The sequence below is a fragment of the Musa acuminata genome, chromosome BXJ1-8 (assembly GCF_036884655.1).
Source record: "Musa acuminata AAA Group cultivar baxijiao chromosome BXJ1-8, Cavendish_Baxijiao_AAA, whole genome shotgun sequence".
Taxonomy (NCBI): Eukaryota; Viridiplantae; Streptophyta; class Magnoliopsida; order Zingiberales; family Musaceae; genus Musa; species Musa acuminata.
In genome coordinates this window covers 17,018,995-17,035,875 of record NC_088334.1, presented here as the reverse complement: position 1 = coordinate 17,035,875, position 16,881 = coordinate 17,018,995, and positions in this window count along the sequence as shown.

The window sequence follows — 16,881 nt, the reverse complement described above, 5'->3', positions numbered from 1 at the left end:
GCAATATGAAATATGATGATCGTACGAAAAAAACAGATTTACATTTAAACGTTGATTCGGAAAGTGAAAGGCTTGAAACCCGATCGTATATGCGCAGAAAGCAGTAAGCTTCACAGGAGGTTTGCAGTAAAGATAATATGCTCAAAGTAAATGCAAACCGAGATTTAGAGTGGTTCGGTCAATCTTGACCTACTCCACTTTTGGCTTCCTCCACCGACGAGGTCACCGACGTCAACTAGAGGCCTTCCTTCAATAGGCGAAGGCCAACCACCCTTTTACAGTTTCACTCCTTTTGACGGGCTTAGGAGACAACCCTTATAGAAATTTTCTCTCCTCTCTTTACAACTCAGAACTTTGAAGAACAGAGGGAAAAGAACTTTTGGCCTTTACAACAATTTTGAGCTCTAAGAATCACAGAAAGGATCAAGATTTCGGTGTAAAATTTCTTTACCTATCAGTGCTGAATGGGTGGGGTATTTATAGGCCCCAACCCAGTTCAAATTTGGAGCTCAAAACTGTCAATTCCCGGAATTCCGGGATCAAGCGGTTGCACCTCCTGACTAGAGCGGTTGCACCGCTTGGTAGAGCTCGAAGACTAAGCCTCTGGGCGGTGCTACCTCCTGTCAGGGGCGGTTGCACCTTCTGATAGAGCTCAAGACCGAGCTCAGGCGGTTGCACCTCCTGACTGAGGTGGTTGCACCGCCTGGCAGAGCTCGAAGACTGAGCTCAAGCGGTGCTACCTCCTGTCAGGGGAGGTTGCACCGCCTAGTCTCACTCGGAGACTGAGCCCCAAGCGGTGCCATCGCCTGGCTGGGGTGGTTGCACCTCCCAGTCTCGCTCGGAGACTAAGCCCAGGCGGTGCAACCTCCTACCTTGGGCGGTTCAACCGCCTGGCAGAAATCATGGTCCGAATGGGTTGATCCATTCGGCCCAATTTGGGTTTTTCAGGGGCCCAATTGCCCCAAGATTAAGTTAATGGGATCACCTCCCATTTCCAACTTAATCAATGTGCTAACTACGATTTTTCCTAAGACATTTACTGCAACTTGCTCCAGTGTGTCAATCGCTTCTTCCGGCGAGCTTCCGGCGAACTTCCGTCGATCATCCGATGAACCCTCGGTGATACTCCTACGGACTTCCGGCAAACTCCTGGACTTGCAACGATTCACTTGGCGAGTTCCAACGAGCTTCTTTGGCAAGCTTATGGACTTCTCGGATTTGTTCCCGCAAAACCTCCGACGACTGTCCGAACTTCCGTCGAACTCTCGAACTCCCAACGTGATCATTGTCTTGACTCCAGCGCAACTCCTGCTGCATGTCTTACTTTCATCGTAGTTAATCCTGCACACTTATCTCAACATATAGATTAGATAACAAATGACAATTGACTTCATCATCAAAATCTGAGATTCAACAATTGGGTGCATCAACTAGGTTCGAAACCTTGTTAAAGTATATGGAATCCATCTTAGAATTCATGGCTTCTTGCCACTTCCAGAGTCTATACTCATAATATCCTCCTCGTAGATCCGAGGATCAATATCCTCAATATCCTCTCCTCTAATATGTCCCACATATCTCTTAGGAGGATATGATACCTTGCTAGACTTACGTAAAGTTGAAACTTATGTGCTAGGTACCTGAACAAGCTCAGGCTATGGAGTGGTGCTTGAGCTAGGTTCTCCAACCTCGCTCAACTCTATCATGCTCCCACTGTCACTGCCAATAATGTGTTCCTTCTAAAGGAACACCGCTCTTTTGGCTACAAAGACCTTTTGGTCTTCGGGATAATATAAATAATACCCATAAGTTTCCTTAGGGTATCTCATGAATTGGCACCGCTCCATCCTCGATTCCAAATTATCAGGGTGTATCTTTTAACGTGGGCAGGGTAGCCCCAAATCTTAACAACCTTAAGATTGAGTTTTTTCCCTTTCTATATCTCATATGGTGTAGATACTACCAACTTAGTTGGAACTCTATTCAGAAGTTAAGCTGCGGTCTCTAGGGCATATCCCCATAATGAGATGGGTAGGTCAGCGAAACTCATCAATAGACCGCACTATGTCTAACAGTGTACGATTCCTCCTTTCAGATACACCATTAAGTTGAGGTGTATAAGAAGGTGTCCATTGGGATAGAATCCCATGGTCCTTGAGGAACTAGGTGAACTTTGTACTCAAGTACTCACCTCCTCGATCTGATCGAAGAGTCTTAATACTCTTTCCAATCTGCTTCTCCACTTCATTCTTATACTCTTTGAATTTCTCAAAGGCCTCGGACTTATACTTCATCAAATACACATGTCCATATCTTGAGAAATTATCAGTAAAAGTAATGAATTAGGAGTATCCACCAATGGCATGAGTTGATATGGGTCCATATACATCACTATGTATGAGTTCCAATAGCTCAATGGCTCTCTCTCTAGTTCTACTAAATGGAGAGTTTGTTAGTTTTCCACGAAGGCAAGGCTTACAAGTTGCATATGACTCTTAGTCGAATGGATCTATATATCCATCCTTTAGCAACTTTCGAATCCTTCCCTCACGGATATGACATAGCCTATAATGTCATAGGTATGCATTGTTTACCTCATCTCGTTTCCTCTTGGACTAACTTACATACATGATTTCTAGAGCAGTGTCTAGCATAAATAAACCATTATTCAGTGTTCCTCTCACCAATTTCCTTGGCTTGCTAGAATCTACAACAAATTGCATATGTGATAAGCAATACTGGTATTCAATACCAATGCACTATCACAAAAATCTTATAACTAGAGACTGATCATGAATATACCTAAAGCTTCTCTAAGCTTCTATTTCACCCTCTTTGCAAGGTACTCTTTGCAGTTTCTCTTCCAGTGCCCATCTTTACCATAGTGGAAGTATTGGCCTTTGTCCTTTATCGAGTCTTTCTTAGCAATGTTTGCTTTACCCGGTCTATCCTTACCCTTGCCCTTCTTAAGGGACTTTTCTGCTTTCCTTTTCTTTCTGGTCTTACTAGTATAGAGAACTGACTTATCTTTCTTGATAGTGCTCTCTACCTCCCTTGACATATTGAGGAGCTCAGGGAAAGTCACCTCAAGCTTATTCATATTAAAATTTATTATGAAATGTGAAAAGGAATCTAGTAGGGACTGAAGTATAAGATCCATACACAAGCTATCCTCTAGGACCATTTCTAGACCTGTGAGTTTCTCTATCTACTCAATCATCTTTAGGACATGGTTTTGAACCGGTGTCCCTTTCGTCATCCTAGTACGGAAGAGGCTCTTAGATATTTTATATCGCTAAGTCCTTCCATGTTCCTCAAACAGTTTGTGGACATGTAGAAGAATGGATCTGGCATCCATCTTTTCATGCTATCTTTGTAACTCAGGAGTCATGGAGCCCAACATGTAACATTGAGCAAGAGTGGAGTCATCTATGTACTTCAGGTAGCGAGTGATCTCAACCTCGCTTGCCCCTTTCTTAGGTGTAGACATCACTGTATCAAGGATGTATGCGATTTTCTCCACCGTGAGAACAATTCTTAAGTTGCAGAACCAACTCGTATAATTTGAATCAGTGAGGCGGTTGACATCAAGTATGCCACGTAAGGGATTTAAAAGTGATATTTTCTAAAAATAAAGATGTAGCAAAAATAAATAATATGCATATTTTACAAAAATAAACAAATAAGATATGGACTTCTATCTTAAGGTGCTCCCACTATTTTACTAGCGAGTCATGCGACACCCTCAGTATGTGAAACGAAAGTCTCCGGTAAACTTTTAGTATAGATCGGGATCCAATCAGTGTCTTAGTATAATCTCGAGGGACTCGACCAATCACACTAAGCTCAAAAAGTAAGCAACTATTGCCGATCATAACTCCTTGTGATTTCCATCTTATTTGGCCTCTGAACCACCATGGTCTCAAGTAACTCGACCAACCATGATGTTTGGTTAAGTCAACACCATCGTTACAAGATGAGTCTGATTCAATAATATACCCTCAAGGGACTCGACCAAGTATACTATGTTCTTAGGTCACCGGTGACATCTCTATATCGTAGGCAAGATAGCGAATCACATATAGGTGAGCCTCGAGGGACTCGACCAACTCAACCTACATCGAGAATCAATCCCTACCAATAACAATGGAAGGCCATGTGGGTCAATCTTATTGCCTCACGTTTACCGACTTAATATTATCGAGAGAGGGGATTTTTATTTGGCCTCCTAATAAAATATGGCATACACATACATATTTAATATATATCTACATCGCATGCAAATATATACATATCTAGTAGGTATACAAGCAATTACACATCATATGAGCAATCACACCAGATGATAATGGATCACAGCCTAATGTGATTAGGCCTGAGCCAATGGGCCTAATCACTCACATCAAGATCTATGTGTGCAACGGTGCATCTCTGTGACCTGTGATCGTCCATCTCATCCTCGTCGGTTCCATCGGCATCTTGATGCATCTCCATGTATCACGATCATCCGTCTTGGCCTCGTGGGTCCCGCTATCGCTTCACGCTCCCGCTATCGCTTTCACCTCCTTGTATGATTATAATTTAATCATAGGCACATAAGCCCAATAACAAATAAGAAATAAAATGGAGGCTCGCAGGCCCCAATAATAATAAGCATAAGTACACCCATCACACGGTCCATGAATATCCGTTCACATATCATAGATCACATGTACACATAATCATCATGTAAGACTACTAGATAATAATAAAAATAATAATCAATTTAACTTTTTAATTAATTAATATTTTCTGAAATCAAGGACATGCAAGAAATTTTTTAAATTCTAAGAGGTATTTTCATAATTTAGACAAAGGACAAAATTTAGAATTTTTAAATTTTCAAGGGGAAAAACTATCTTTTTTATCAAAAAACCCTACCCTTCTCCCTCTCCCCTATTGCGGCCGCCGCCACCCTAAGGGAGGCGCCACCCTTACCATGGGTGGCGTCGCCATTGCAAGTGGGTGCTCCCACGAGCGAGCGCCCTTGCAGGCACTGTCGCCCTTACATGTGCCTTTGCTAGGGCTCACATACAGGCCCAATGACGGCAAGCGCCACATGCCCCCGCGGTCCCAAAACCCGTGCGCACAAGTGCCCCTATCCCGTTGGGTTGGCGCCACTATGGGCCTTGATGCCCTTGCGGGCAATTTTCCCTACGGGCACAGCGCTCCTAGACGTTGCCCCTTGCTGAGGCAATGCCTGTTGGCGTCGCCCCTTATAATGTAGTGCCTACCCCTACGAGTAGCACTACTGGCGGGCTGTCGTAGGCAAGCCACCGGTAGTAGCCTGACGGTCGCCAACAGCTATCTACGAGGGTAGCAAGGGCAGCAATAGTTGTTGCCCTTTCTCACTTTTGCATCAACGATTTTGACATCAAAAGCTTCTCCAAAATATAACACACGCAATTCAAAACCAATCTTTTGCATGAACAACCTGGCTTTGATACCACTATAGGGAAATATTAGGGGGCGACATCATATGCACAGCGGAAGAATAGAAAATAAAATCCCTAATTTTCCAAAGATATGTTCGTCGTCGTATGAAGATTGATGAGCAAAAACTTACGAAACTTAAAACTGCATATATAAATTAGATTGTGTTACTTAAGGAAATTATATATCCCTGAATCCTTGTAGATATCTAAGAGAGGGTGAAGGAGGTCAAGCGACCTTCTCTCTAGTGGTGATCCATATAGCAGGGCTACGATGATGTTCCTCAAAACTCCAAGCCTACTATTTGAGGAGGAGAAGAGGAGGAGAATAGGAGAGGCAACCCAAAAAGGCTCTAGCCTATGAACCATTAGTTTCCTCCTATTTATAGAGGTCTCCTATCAACTTAACCCTAATAGATCCTACCCTATTGGGTATTGGATCTCTATCCAACTACCCAAGCCTCTTAGATTAGTAGATCTCTATCCATTAATCTCTTATTGACCCTTATTGGATCTCATCCATATGATCCAATAATTCAGGGACTTATTGGATATCCAATAAGGGCTTCGGCGGATATCTCATATCCAAACCTCTACTCATCGCAACACCTACCATATGTGTGTGACCCTCTAGGCCCAATATCGAGCTGGCCATGAGTTATACCTGTCAGAACTCCTTCTAGCTCACTGAATTATTATCTCTATGATAATTCACTCGACTCATCGATTGCGGACGCACTAGGCCACTACGCCGCAATCTCCAAACAATACAGGAGAATGCGATCCATTAGATCTATTTGTCTTTAGTTACCGTATACCTATAGTCCCTCATCTATCTAATTTCCTAGATACCATATATCGGGTATGGTGCTATCAAACCCATATAGTTTCTACTTGAGTCTTGCTCTAATCGGATTCTCCCGGAGAACTATTTCTCTCTCAATCTGAATGACCTTGGCTACGGATTTGTCTGAGCAAGAACACAAGGGATATTCCTCTCATAACACCAAGAGTGAATGATCTTTTATCGACACTTAATAGTCCTCATTAGTTTGGCTACCACCCCCGATGACCAATTGTGCTATATCTAGAACCTCCAAACCTATAAGTCCGGTATCAAAGAATGGAGTGCTCATACATGACATCCTTGGTGTCTCAAGTTTAAAAATCAGATACACCATTGAGACTACAGAATTACTAACTGACAATAAGATATCATCAACCATCCAACATTCCGTAAATGGAACAATTACTGAATTCATTCTCTAATAAGCATTTATACTGTATCCCTAGTGTTCTCACACAAGCAGCTATGAGACTAGTTGCATCCATCATATGGATGGGTATACAACACACTAATCTATTCGGTTATCTCGAGTAGCATATGACCAAGATTATTTAGTATCTATGTTTAAAGGCAAATCGATCTCATTATCGTGATCTTATCACAAACTGATTCTCATTGTACAGATCCATAGACATCACAATATATTTAAGCAATAAGTAATATAAAGTAAAAAAATATCAAATAATAATAACAAGCAAAAAGATTATGTGTCAAGTCAAATATGTCATCACTCATGTGATTGTTGAATCTCGTATTTTGATGATGAAACCACTTGACATGTGTTTATAATTTAAACTGCATTTTGAGTGATGTAGGTCTACTCGATCAGGATTAGACAATTAAGGCAGGAGGAATTGACGTTGCGCCGGAGGAGATCACGTTAGGATATTGGATGGCAGAAGGCTTCGGACGTCGGGCATCGGGCCAAGAGCGAAATTACGCCAAGGATATCGGCGTTGCGGAGGTCAACCGCCGATTGGGCAACAAGCCGCAAGAGAGGACGATGCGCCGAAGAATCGGACGAAGTGCCAACCAATGACGTGCCGGGCAATAGAATGTCAATTCGCGTTATAATAATTGTCTAGATCGGAGTTGAGTTTTGGTTTGTGTGTGCAGGATTAACTACGATAACGATGAAGACATAAAGTGAAACAAAGTGCTGGAGTCAAGCGCGAAGGATTTGTTGCGAGTTCGAGAGTTCGACGGAAGTCCGAAGGTTCGTCGGGAATGCTGTCGGAACTAGCCGAGAATGAGTAGGGAGCTTGCCGAAGGGTTTTTCGGAAGCTCGCCGGAAGGTTCGTTGGAAGTTCGCGGAGCTCACCGAGAAAGATCGGAGCTTGCCGAAGAAGCTCGTTGGAACTCGCCAAGATCAAATCGTGAAGTCTAGGAGCTTGCCGGGAGTTCGCGGAATGGTTTTCGAGAGTTTATCGGAAGACCGTCGGAAGTTCGCCGAAAGCTCGCCGGAAGAAGTCTTGACTTACGGACTTTGTAATATCTTAGAAAATGTCTTTAAATTCGTAGTTAGCACGTTAATTAGGGTTAGGATTAGGTGTTAATCGTATAACCCAAGTAGGGGCCAATTGGGCCCGAGTTCGGACTGGTTTGGGCCAAGTTTGGAGCCCAACCAGTGAGCTGATTTGGCCTAGGCGGTGGCACCGCCCAGCACCCGAGAGCTGGGCGGTGACACCTCCTGGGCTGGGCGGTTGCACCGTCCAGCACCCGAGCGCTGGGCGGTGGCACCGCCAGCATCGGGAACATACGAGAATTCAAATTTTTGGAGCCTAAATTTGAATCCTCTTGAGGCCTATAAATACCCCTCAAGTCTCAGCTGAGAAAACAAATTTTTGAGCAGCAAGTGTTTGAGAGAAAGGTCTTAGAAAAGTCCTAGCTAATCTTGTTTTCATTTTGCTAGTGTTCACCTCCTTCTTTCTTGCTGAAAATTTGTAAGAGAGTGAACCGCTTGTAAAGAGTTGTAAGAGGGGTATTTACCCTTCTCTTTCAAGAGATTTGCTAGTGGAAGGTGGGAGCCTCATCGAAGAGGGGCATCGCAAGTGGATGTAGGTCATTTGACCGAACCACTTTAAAATCGGCGTAATCTTTGGTTTGCGTTTATGTTTATGCATTTATCTTTCTGCAAACCTTTACTTTGCTAAGTTCACTGCCCTCATCTTATTACGTACGCTTTCAACGCAATTGAAACGGTTTCAAACGAAACATTATTTTTATCGTACGAAAGATTTTCTAAAACCGAAGATTTAATCCGCTGCACTAATTCACCCCCCCCCCCCTCTTAGTGCCGCTCCGATCCTAACAATTGGTATCAGAGCCACGTTTTTCTACCTTGGTTTAACACCCAAATAGAAATGGCTCTTTACGGCTTTCAAGAGGGTCACTCTCTCATTTGTCCTCCCTTTTTCAATGGGACGGACTACACTTATTGGAAAACTCGAATGAGAGTTTTCTTACTTTCTTTGGATTTGAATTTATGGCACATAGTCGAAAATGGATTTGAAATGTCTTCTCTTCCAATGAACCAATGGAATGATTTGGAGAAGAAGATGTTTTCTTTAAACACAAAGGCTATGAATGCCTTATTTTGCGCTTTGGACAAAAATGAGTTCAATCGGGTTTCTTTATGTGAAACGGCTTTCGACATTTGGCACACTCTTGAAATCACACACGAAGGCACTTTTAGAGTTAAAGATTCGAAAATCAACATTTTAATGCATGATTTCGAGCTTTTTCAAATGAAGCCGAGCGAAACCATTGTTGACATGTACACCCGTTTCACGGATGTCGTCAATGGTTTACAAGCTCTTGGCAAATGTTTCTCGAATTTTGAACTTGTTAGTAAAGTTTTACGATCACTTTCTAAAGCTTGGGAATCAAAAGTAACAGCAATACAAGAAACAAAAGATTTAAATATTTTTCCACTTGAAGAACTTATCGGCTCATTAATGACAATAGAAATGGTGCGCAATGCACATGATGAACACAATGAACACTTGAACCACCTTCCAAAGAACAGGAAGGATTTGGAACCTCGGACAAATGAATACCACTTGAGCGATGACTCAAGTGATGAGGACAATGATGAACTTGAACTTCGAACACCAACTCTTAATAAGTTCATTAAACAAAAATCTAAAATAAACAATGAACTTGAATGGAGGAAGAGGCCAAAGAAAAGGAAGGCACCCAAGGATGAATCAAGAACTTCCAAAGGTGAAACGGCGAATTGGGCTTTGACGGGCTTCGACTACAAGGTAAGTAACTCAACTCTCTTGAATTATTTTGAAATTACTTGAAGTTTTTCATGAGTTCTTAATTTAGATAGTAGGAATAGGAAATAAAAAAAAATTATTTTTTAAAAATTATATCATGTTTTTCTTTTTTAGCATCTTTGAAAAAATTAAAAATTTGATCAATGAAAAGTATATTGCTAAGGTTTCATGCATGTTATGTTTTGAAATGTTGAATGATGTATGCAACATTATGGATTATAGTTATATGATATGTGATAATGCTTAGGATTAATCCATGCATGTGTATTTTGATGATTTATGTCATGCATGAGTTTTTGAAGTAAATGTTGATTTGATACTCTCATTTTGGATTAACATGTTTTTGGTTTAATCATTTTTATGACGAATTAAAATGACATTCTCATGACATATTAAGATGACATATTGCATGTACATCTATGTATGAATTTCTTGATAGTCTTTTGATGATAGATGTGATATCATGATGTTTTATTTTTGATGTGTTTGGTCTTGACGGCTTTATGACGAAACTTATGTTTTGACTTTAAATGATGATACAATATTTTCACAAAAAGACTTGAACACTCTCACATGAAATCAATTGTATGAAATGGAAATGAATTTTCTATTCTATTGAGATTAATGAATTTATTTTACCAATCTTATGAATCTCATGAAAATAAACATGATGAATATTTTATAAATGAGTTGTCTTATAAGATTTTTCCTTTACATCTTGAACTTTAATGCTTATATTGATTTGGCATATAAAGACTAAGGCATGCTCATAAGAAGCAAATCACATGAATAGAAATTTATAAAAATGAAATGTAATCCTCTATCTTATTGATTTCTACCTAAGAGACCAATAAAACTATCTATGCCATTTTGAATCTCTTGAAAGAAATGTTGAGATTTTGATGATTTGGATGATTTGAATTTGAATGAGTTTTATTCAAAATCATGATCTTGATTCCGTGATATTTACAAATTAAGATTTATTATGAATCAAGATTTTTTCATTAATCGATCTCCTAAGATTTTCTTTTGATTATTTATGAGTAGGTTTTTCAAAAAGAAATCATGCCTTTTGGTATTCATATGTTCTAATCTTTCATGATATGATTTTTATACAATTCCTTGTATTCATGAAATGTTTATCGTATCACCCAATTACTTTTTTCTTGATATTCCTTATGTGGTGATTAAAATTATGCATGAAATACTCTTGATATTATTTTGATGTATATAAATGAAAAGTTATAATCATGAATGATCGGATGAAATTTGACAAGTTAATATCTTCATGATTTGAAATATTTATAATTTGAAATTATGCATGCAATTGCTTTGTATTGTGATGATATATGCATCATGAATACTTTATTATCATACATGAAAATAGTGATAAACATTTTGAAAATAAATGTTTATATCATGTTAGATGATTTTACATTTTGTGCATGATGAGTTATAGTGATGATTGAAACAATGATTGAAATGCATTAAATGATGAATGTTTGGTATCATGATCAACATGTTGATAAATGCTTGAAAATTTTAATGTTTGAGTATCATGTATGAAATGCTTATTAATGATGATTGATTTATTTTTCGGTATCGTGCATGAAAAATAAGATTATTGAAATTGTGTATGTTTTAATTTGAATATATAATGATGCACAAATAAGAATGATACTTACCTTTGTCATAATATGAAAATTGATATAAGGGTCTTCCCTTCTTTTTGACAAGGACAAAGGGGGAGCAAGAATTTCTAACATGGACATTATGAAAAGAGGCAAACTAACTAGCTTGCACAATTCAAGATGAAAGCAAAAATTGCACTTCTCAAAAGAGAAGATGCAAATGTAACATTTGCCAAATTGTTTGCTTGCCTCATGTAAAATATTATCTCTTGCTAGTTTGGCATTTTTGCTAGCTTGTATGTTGCAAAACTTGATCACTTTTTCAAACATTTTGCTAGCTTACACTTTGCAAAGAAAGCAAAAATGGCACTTCTAGAAGAAAGAGCTTATTATTTTGAACATCACAAGCTTGCCTATCTTAAGAAACAAAAATTGCAAAAGTGCTATCTTGCCTATCTCAAGAAGTAAAACTTGCAAATTGCACATTGCAATAGGAAGCAAGAATTATGAGCTTACACACGAAAGCTATCTTGCATTTGCTTTCGAAATTTTTGCTAGCTTGTATATTGTGAAACTTACATATCGTAAAAATTGCTAGCTTGTAGTCTAAAGAGAAGCAAAAAGTTGCTATCTCAAAAGAAGCAAATATGCTATCTTTCCTATCTTAAGAGGCAAAAATGCTAACTTGCACATCTAGCAAAACTTGATAAATTTGCATATTTCAAGAAGCAAGAGTTGCTTTCTTAAACATCTCAATATTGCTAGCTTGCATGATGTAGAACTTGCTATCTTGAACATTACCAAAAGTGCTATCTTGTATGCTGTAAAACTTGCATATCTAAAACTTGATAGCTTGAATGTCCTAAGCATGATGCATTACTTGCTAAATTTTCTAGCTTCAAAACTGCATGATGATAAAACTTAATATTATGTTTTTCATGCAATGAGTTGAACTTATATTACAAACACAAAGAATAGTTGTACTTCTCCTTTTTGTTGATGACAAAGGGGGAGAAGTATGATGACATGACATGTTGCTTGGATTCTTGAATCCAAGAGTTTCTATCAATAAGTCATATTGATAGGGGGAGTTTGTTTAAACTCCGGGAGTTAAGGTTAACTCCGTCATCAAGTGGTTGTCATCATCAAAAAGGGGGAGATTGTTGAATCTCGTATTTTGATGATGAAACCACTTGACATGTGTTTATAATTTAAACTGCATTTTGAGTGATGTAGGTCTACTCGATCAGGATTAGACAATTAAGGCAGGAGGAATTGACGTTGCGCCGGAGGAGATCACGTTAGGATATTGGATGGCAGAAGGCTTCGGACGTCGGGCATCGGGCCAAGAGCGGAATTGCGCCAAGGATATCAGCGTTGCGGAGGTCAACCGCCGATTGGGCAACAAGCCGCAAGAGAGGACGATGCGCCGAAGAATCGGACGAAGCGCCAACCAATGACGTGCCGGGCAACAGAATGTCAATTCGCGTTGTAATAATTGTCTAGATCGGAGTTGAGTTTTGGTTTGTGTGTGCAGGATTAACTACGATAACGATGAAGACATAAAGCGAAACAAAGTGCTGGAGTCAAGCGCGAAGGATTTGTTGCGAGTTCAAGAGTTCGACGGAAGTCCGAAGGTTCGTCGGGAATGCTGTCGGAACTAGCCGAGAATGAGTAGGGAGCTTACCGAAGGGTTTTTCGGAAGCTCGCCGGAAGGTTCATTGGAAGTTCGCGGAGCTCACCGAGAAAGATCGGAGCTTGCCAAAGAAGCTCGTTGGAACTTGCCAAGATCAAATCGTGAAGTCTAGGAGCTTGCCGGGAGTCCGTAGAATGGTTTTCGAGAGTTTATCGGAAGACCATCGGAAGTTCGCCGAAAGCTCGCCGAAAGAAGTCTTGACTTACGGACTTTGTAATATCTTAGAAAATGTCTTTAAATTCGTAGTTAGCATGTTAATTAGGGTTAGGATTAGGTGTTAATCGTACAACCCAAGTAGGGGCCAATTGGGCCCGAGTTCGGACTGGTTTGGGCCAAGTTTGGAGCCCAACCAGTGAGCTGATTTGGCCTAGGCGGTGGCACCGCCCAGCACCCGAGAGCTGGGCGGTGACACCTCCTGGGCTGGGCGGTTGCACCGTCCAGCACCCGAGCGCTGGGCGGTGGCACCGCTTGGCTGGGCGGTGGCACCGCTTGGCTGGACGGTGGCACCGCCAGCATCGGGAACATACAAGAATTCAAATTTTTGGAGCTCAAATTTGAATCCTCTTGAGGCCTATAAATACCCCTCAAGTCTCAGCTGAGAAAACAACTTTTTGAGCAGCAAGTGTTTGAGAGAAAGGTCTTAGAAAAGTCCTAGCTAATCTTGTTTTCATTTTGCTAGTGTTCACCTCCTTCTTTCTTGCTGAAAATTTGTAAGAGAGTGAACCGCTTGTAAAGAGTTGTAAGAGAGGTATTTACTCTTCCCTTTCAAGAGATTTGCTAGTGGAAGGTGGGAGCCTCATCAAAGAGGGGCATCGCAAGTGGATGTAGGTCATTTGACCAAACCACTTTAAAATCGACATAATCTCCGGTTTGCGTTTATGTTTATACATTTATCTTTCTGCAAACCTTTACTTTGCTAAGTTCACTGCCCTCATCTTATTACATACGCTTTCAACGCAATTGAAACGGTTTCAAATGAAACATTATTTTTATCGTACGAAAGATTTTCTAAAACCGAAGATTTAATCCGCTGCACTAATTCACCCCCCCCCCTCTTAGTGCCGCTCCGATCCTAACAGTGATTGGCTTGCAAACTCAAATTTGGGATTTTGTTTTACTACAAGAAACATTAGAAAATTTTAAAATATGTAACAAATCTTTAAACATGATTCTTGCTAATAAGGGTCATGTTTATAGAAAAGAAGGAATCAGCTTTGTAAGTAACACTCAACAAAAGCCAACTATCTTTGTTAAAGGACCCACATTACATGTTTCACACGAAAATAAATATAATTTTTGTGATAGATTTGGACATTATGCCTATAGATATTCATTTAAAAAGTATAGTTTACATAAATTAGTTTGAGTTCCTAAATGAACTATGAATAACTTAATGCCAATAGTTAAGATATATAGATCTATTAATGAGGGACCAAAGTTAAATGAGTACATAAAAAAAAATTCCCTTTCTTGTAGATATGTTTATAATCAAAAGCTAAGAGCAAGAGATGATACTTTGATAGTGGATGCTCAAGATACATGACCGGAGATCCAACACACTTCTCTAAGTTCACTGGCCAAGACGAAGGATATGTCGCCTTTGGAGACAACAATAAGAAAAAAATTATTAGCAAAGGAACCATAGGTAACAAGTCAGGCTCTTGATTGAAAATGAGTTATTAGTAAATAGTTTAAAACATAATCTGCTAAGAATTAGTCAATTATATGATAAAGGATATATTATCAAATTTGAATCTAATGCTTGTATAATTTACTATACAAAAATAGATCTATGATTTCCTTAAAACATAATAATATGTATACTATTGATATTGATGATTTTTATGATGAAACATGTGTTTTGGCTTTAAACGATGATGTATGGCTTTGGCATAGGAGATTAGGTCATGCTAGCATTAAACTAATCTCTCAAATTTCAATTAGAAAACTTATAAGAGGAATGCCTAGCATCAAGTTTGTCAAAGACAAAGTTTACAATGCATGCCAACTAAAAAAACAAATAAAACATAATTTCAAATTAAAGAATCAAATAAGCACCTCTAGACCACTACAATTGATCTATATGGATTTATTTGGACTAATTGATACAACAAGTCTAGAAGATAGTAAATATGCCTTTGTAATTGTTGATGATTATAGTGGATACACTTGGATATACTTCTTAATAGACAAAAGTGATTGCTTTAAATATTTTTTAAAATTTTATAAACTTGTTCAAAATGAAAAGGGTTTTATGATTTCGTCTATTCATAGTGATCACGGTGGTGAGTTTCAAAATTATGATTTTTAAAATTTTTGTGAGTCAAATGGATGCAACTATGATTTTTTTACTTTAAGAAATCCACAACAAAATAGAGTAGTTGAGAGAAAAAATAAGAACTTACAAGAAATGGCAAGAACTATGTTAAACGAACATAGCCTACCCAAATATTTTTGGGCCGATGCCATTAACACGACATGCTATATTATGAATAGGGTTCTCGTAAGACCATTACTTTCCAAAACTCCCTATGAATTATGGAACAACAAAAGACTCAATATTTCATATTTTAAAATTTTCGGTTGTACATGTTTTGTTTTAAACAAAAAAGATGCGTTAAAAAAATTTGATGCAAAATTTGATGAAGGTATTTTTCTCAGTTATTCCTCTATTTTTAAAACATTTTGTGTCTTTAATAAAAGAACCTTGGTTATAGAGGAATTCATTAATATTATTTTTAATGAGCTTTCATAATTTAAGAAAAATGATTTTGATGATGATTTTGATTTTGATACTTTAAATTTGAATAAAAACTCTCCTCCCTCAAATAACTTGGATGCATCTTCTTCCAAAGAATTCTTACATAAGGAATGAAAGTATGTATATTCTCATCCTGAGGAGCTTATCATTAAGAATATATCAAAATGTGTTCAGACTCATTTTTCTTTTAAAAATTTGTGTGAATGTGTCCTTCTTATCTCAAATTGAACTAAAATACATTAATGAAACCCTAAAACATGATTCATAGGCTATAACAATGCAAGATGAGTTAAATCAATTTGAGAGAAATGAGGTATGAAAGCTTGTTACTAGACCTAATGGTTATTTAGTAATTGGTACTAAATAGGTCTTTAGAAACAAGCAAGATGAACTTGGTATCATGGTTAGAAACAAGACTAGATTAGTAGCCAAAGGTTTTAACTAAGAAAAAAGTATTAATTATGAAGAAACCTTTGCTCCTATAGCTAAACTTGAAGCTAAAAGGGTTCTCCTTGCTTGCCTATGCTAATTGTAATAATTTTAAGTTATTTCAAATAGATGTTAAAAGTGCTTTTCTTAATTACTTTATTTTCAAATAAATTTATATAAAATAACCACCCGGATTTGAAAGTGCTCTCTTTCTTAATCATGTTTTTAAGTTATCTAATGTACTATATGAGTTAAAACAATCCCCTAAGGCTTGGTATGAGAGGCTTAGTTCTTTCCTTATTCATAATAATTTTATGAAAGGTAAGGTCGATACTAATTGTTTATTAAATATTTTAAAAATAATTTTCTTATTGTTCAAATTTATGTTGATGATGTCATTTTTTGTTCTTCAAATGAATCCTTATATGAATCGTTTGCTAAGAGTATGAGCCAAGAATTTAAAATGAGCTTAATGGGTGAATTAACTTTTTTTTAGGATTATAAATTAAGTAATTAATTGATGGAACTTTTATTAGTCAAACTAAGTATGCTTTAGATATATTAAAATAATTTAATATGCATAGTGCTAAGGCTATTAATACACAAATGAGCACTTCCACAAAGATAGATATGGACATTGATGAAGAATGTTTTAATCAAAATATTTATAGGGATATGATAGATATTTTACTATACCTCATAATAACTAGACCTAATAGTGTTAGACTATGTACTAGATTTCAATCTAATCCCAAGCAATCT